The sequence below is a fragment of the Schistocerca americana genome, chromosome 3 (genome assembly GCF_021461395.2).
Source record: "Schistocerca americana isolate TAMUIC-IGC-003095 chromosome 3, iqSchAmer2.1, whole genome shotgun sequence".
Classification (NCBI taxonomy): Eukaryota; Metazoa; Arthropoda; class Insecta; order Orthoptera; family Acrididae; genus Schistocerca; species Schistocerca americana.
The window spans coordinates 590,940,418-590,945,417 of NC_060121.1; the positions used below are offsets into that span (position 1 = coordinate 590,940,418).

Below are 5,000 nucleotides of genomic sequence, written 5' to 3' on the forward strand. Positions count from 1 at the left end.
CGCCTGCTGCCTTCCTTGGATGTGGTAGCCGTTTCTCAGGCTCCCTCTCCGGAATCGAACCCTGATTCCCCGTTACCCGTTACAACCATGGTAGGCGCAGAACCTACCATCGACAGTTGATAAGGCAGACATTTGAAAGATGCGTCGCCGGTACGAGGACCGTGCGATCAGCCCAAAGTTATTCAGAGTCACCAAGGCAAACGGACCGGACGAGCCGACCGATTGGTTTTGATCTAATAAAAGCGTCCCTTCCATCTCTTGTCGGGACTCTGTTTGCATGTATTAGCTCTAGAATTACCACAGTTATCCAAGTAACGTGGGTACGATCTAAGGAACCATAACTGATTTAATGAGCCATTCGCGGTTTCACCTTAATGCGGCTTGTACTGAGACATGCATGGCTTAATCTTTGAGACAAGCATATGACTACTGGCAGGATCAACCAGGGAGCTGCGTCAACTAGAGCTGAGCAGCCGGCCGCCCGGGAGTGTGTCCCGGGGGCCCGCGCGAACACGCAAGCGTCCGCTCAATTATTCTGCAAACAGGAGGAGGCTGAGCTCCCCTGCACAATACACCTCGAAACCCTCTCAGGTCCCGGCGGCGCGCAGCGCCGTCCTAAGTACTTGGTCGGGTTCGAGAGTGGCGCAATCGCCCGGAGTTTGGCCAGTAGACGCTTTAGGTGCGACCACCCGTGCTCCCAACTGAGCTTGCCGCTGCCGACAGAGGCCCGGGAGCGTGCTGTCGTGGCATTGCCGGCGGGAGACAACACGCGCCACCTACGGTGGCCGGCAGCTCCAACGCCAGCGCCACAGAAGGACAAAAGCCCCACTTGGGTGCCGAAGCGAACTCTCCCAGCACAGCGCACGCGCCAACACGTCCGCACAGCTGCGATACAATCCACCTGCGAGAACCGCAGAGGCGACCGAGCAGCAGACGGCGTCGCGGCGCCGAGCGCCGGGCGGCGGCGCATCCTCAGCGCACACAGTCCTCAATCGGACCAGCACACTGCAGATGTCCACCGCGCTTCGCACCGGGCCCGCGAGGACCTACTTTGGCCGCACGGCGCCGCGTGCAGGGTGCGCCGGCGCGCAGCTGCGCCGCCTGCCGCCTCCGTCGGCCGGCGCGCCTGCCACTGGCCGCCCCCACCAGCCGGCTGTAGCGCGTGCGCCCACGCACCGCGCTTCCAGCACGCCGGGAGGCCCCCCCTCACCGGCCGGGGACGGTCCCACCCAGCCACCGCCGCGTATCGCTTCACACCCACATGCCATTCACGTTCGTGGGCATGGTGGGTATCGCTGAAACAACCGGTTGGTAGCTCAACCGATCGTCGCCATCACTGATTCACCTCTAGCGAGAACAACCGCACCACAACGGTTTACCAGTTGTTCATTTGCGTAACGTCACCAGCAAACGTAGACGTCCATCGCCATTTGCAAATTCAACGATTGTTGCATGCCTGTGTCAGGTGTCACGACACACTATGTCTGCCCACATACACGCAACAACATGTGCACGCTTCGCGAACACGTGGAAGGTGGCCCCCGTACGTATGCGATGTCCATTGCGCGAACGACTGTCAACCGGCCTCTGTCGCATGTCGCAGATGTGGAACGCAGTGCACCATGCTATCACGGTGTGTGAGAGGAGACGACTACGTCTGACAACACGCGCCACTACATCAACAGACGGCTCATGCTGATCGCCATCCACGGCATACCATACTGCAATCCAGCTCTTATAGGGAGACGACACGTAGCTGAGTGCACAATATTTGGACCGTATGGTTCGCCGTTGTTGGCGCAGTCGTGGTACGGTCACACATGTACCACGATGTATCATTCAGTACATGAGGACCAATGTGCAGTACAGTGTGTGATTTGGACGTACAACATCAGCGGACAGTTGACACAAGCCGTACCACAACGTAGGCTGTGCTTCGCCATGCGAATGCCAATGAACAACTGCGAAGGGCATTGAGCATGTACGTCCTACTGCCATCCGCATTACAGTGTATAGCTGCAAGGTGTTTCACATGAAGCGATACTCTGGGGACCGGGCAGTGCGAGTAGCAAACTATATTGCGGGGGTTGCAGTTAGGCAACACTACACTAATTTAACGCGTCGTATGACAATTACAGAGCAGGTTAAGGCCCAACGTGTGTTGGGTTAAGGCCCAACGTGTGTTGGGTTAAGGCCCAACGTGTGTTGGGTTAAGGCCCAACGTGTGTTGGGTTAAGGCCCAACGTGTGTTGGGTTAAGGCCCAACGTGTGTTGGGTTAAGGCCCAACGTGTGTTGGGTTAAGGCCCAACGTGTGTTGGGTTAAGGCCCAACGTGTGTTGGGTTAAGGCCCAACGTGTGTTGGGTTAAGGCCCAACGTGTGTTGGGTTAAGGCCCAACGTGTGTTGGGTTAAGGCCCAACGTGTGTTGGGTTAAGGCCCAACGTGTGTTGGGTTAAGGCCCAACGTGTGTTGGGTTAAGGCCCAACGTGTGTTGGGTTGAGGCCCAATGTGTGTTGGGTTGAGGCGCAACATAGGTTAGGTTGAGGCGCAACATAGGTTAGGTTGAGGCGCAACATGGGTTAGGTTAAGGCGCAACATGGGTTAGGTTAAGGCGCAACATGGGTTAGGTTAAGGCGCAACATGGGTTAGGTTAAGGCGCAACATGGGTTAGGTTAAGGCGCAACATGGGTTAGGTTAAGGCGCAACATGGGTTAGGTTAAGGCGCAACATGGGTTAGGTTAAGGCGCAACATGGGTTAGGTTAAGGCGCAACATGGGTTAGGTTAAGGCGCAACATGGGTTAGGTTAAGGCGCAACATGGGTTAGGTTAAGGCGCAACATGGGTTAGGTTAAGGCGCAACATGGGTTAGGTTAAGGCGCAACATGGGTTAGGTTAAGGCGCAACATAGGTTAGGTTAAGGCGCAACATGGGTTAGGTTAAGGCGCAACATGGGTTAGGTTAAGGTACAATATGGGTTAGGTTAAGGTACAATATGGGTTAGGTTAAGGTACAATATGGGTTAGGTTAAGGCGCAACATAGGTTAGGTTAAGGCGCAACATAGGTTAGGTTAAGGCGCAACATAGGTTAGGTTAAGGCGCAACATAGGTTAGGTTAAGGCACAACACGGGTTAGGTTAAGGTACAACACGGGTTAGGTTAAGGTACAACACGGGTTAGGTTAAGGTACAACACGGGTTAGGTTAAGGTACAACACGGGTTAGGTTAAGGTACAACACGGGTTAGGTTAAGGTACAACACGGGTTAGGTTAAGGTACAACACGGGTTAGGTTAAGGTACAACACGGGTTAGGTTAAGGCACAACACGGGTTAGGTTAAGGCACAATACGGGTTAGGTTAAGGCACAACACGGGTTAGGTTAAGGCACAACACGGGTTAGGTTAAGGCACAATACGGGTTAGGTTAAGGCACAATACGGGTTAGGTTAAGGCACAATACGGGTTAGGTTAAGGCACAATACGGGTTAGGTTAAGGCACAATACGGGTTAGGTTAAGGCACAATACGGGTTAGGTTAAGGCACAATACGGGTTAGGTTAAGGCACAATACGGGTTAGGTTAAGGCACAATACGGGTTAGGTTAAGGCACAATACGGGTTAGGTTAAGGCACAATACGGGTTAGGTTAAGGCACAATACGGGTTAGGTTAAGGCACAATACGGGTTAGGTTAAGGCACAATACGGGTTAGGTTAAGGTACACATTGTTGTAAGGAAAGGTGTTTTGGGGGGGGGGGCCGGTTTGTTGATTGTGATTATCGTAAGTAAATGACTGCGGCATCATCTGATTTGGCACGTCAGGGTGCACCTTTGGCTCATGACAGGCGGCGCTCTGATTCCATGCTTGTGGCAGACCTGTGTCTTTCATTCCTGCCATTGTTTTTGTGGTGTGACAGGAGGCAGTATTGTGATGTTGGGTGCACCCCTGTGTAGGACATGTGTGGGTGTTGGTGGCTTAGCTGAGCAATGGTGGTTGTCGGAAGGGTGGGATATTCTGTTTTCCGAGTGGACCTCCCGGTCTGGTTATGATAGTGTGGATTGTCTAATGTGGCAGAGAGGATGCACTGGGTGTTGTTCCATGCTGGTGCTTACATATTGTCTGTGTGCCTGTTACAGGCAGAGAGTAGTGCGTGATAAGAGTGTCTGGCTGACGTGTGATTGTGAGCAGAGTCTTTCAGCATGTATACGGACAGTTGTATACATTATCTGTATTCTGATGGCTCTATCTATTACTAATCAGCGCCGTGTATACGTTTAATCCGGTTCCAGTCGAAACTATTGTATCTCTGTACATTAGTGACACGGCGAGCCCGCTATGTAGTTACTCGTCTCGGCAGCTTCCACCGGTGTATGGCAAATGATTATAAGGAATCAGTCTAGTCGTCAATACCGATAGTGTGACGTCACATGTCTGGGGTGGGGGACGCTGCGCCCTTCCGGTGGGTCATGGCCTAGGAAGACTCTTCCCACGCAGGGGGGCTTGGACTGTCATTGACTCTTCCGAGTAATATACTTGCCGTACGTTTTTGCGACTGCGAGTGCAACGCTCACCGGTACCGACATGGATGGAGCGCCTCCTAGCTGCCGCTGAGCATCTGCATTCGTACAGAGAGCAACGCGATCGCGTCTGTAGCTCGTACGTGGTACAGCTCGCAGCTCATGTATATGGACAGCGGGAATGTCGCATATTGGACATAACTCTTCATGAAACGCACGTTATAGGGGTGGATTGCACATTGCGAGTGCGAGCAAAGTCCGCCGTTCATCCGCTGGAGTTGCGAGTTGGGCGGTTGGGGTGGGGAACGAACGGGTGCAGGTGGAGTGATTGCCGGTCCACGACTTCGTGCGGCAGAGGCGCTGGCGTTGGGGTGCTGTTGTCGACAGAGGATGCAGGCTTTGTGGGTGGGGTCGAAAGAAGGGCACTGTGGGCCCATGGCTGTCTTAGTCGGCTTGGCGTCTCATAGATGACGGTATCGTCGTTGCAGG

General features: G+C 53.8%; 1 non-coding gene across 1 annotated transcript in view; it reads right to left on the minus strand.

Annotated features, from left to right (window-relative positions):
* The window catches only part of LOC124608835, a 1,910-nt gene extending 1,461 nt beyond the window's left edge, over nt 1-449 (minus strand). Inside the window, exon 1 of the ribosomal RNA XR_006979395.1 lies at nt 1-449. This exon is cut by the window's left edge and continues 1,461 nt beyond it. This is a non-coding gene — a ribosomal RNA (small subunit ribosomal RNA).
* Between the last annotated feature and the right edge of the window lie 4,551 nt (nt 450-5,000).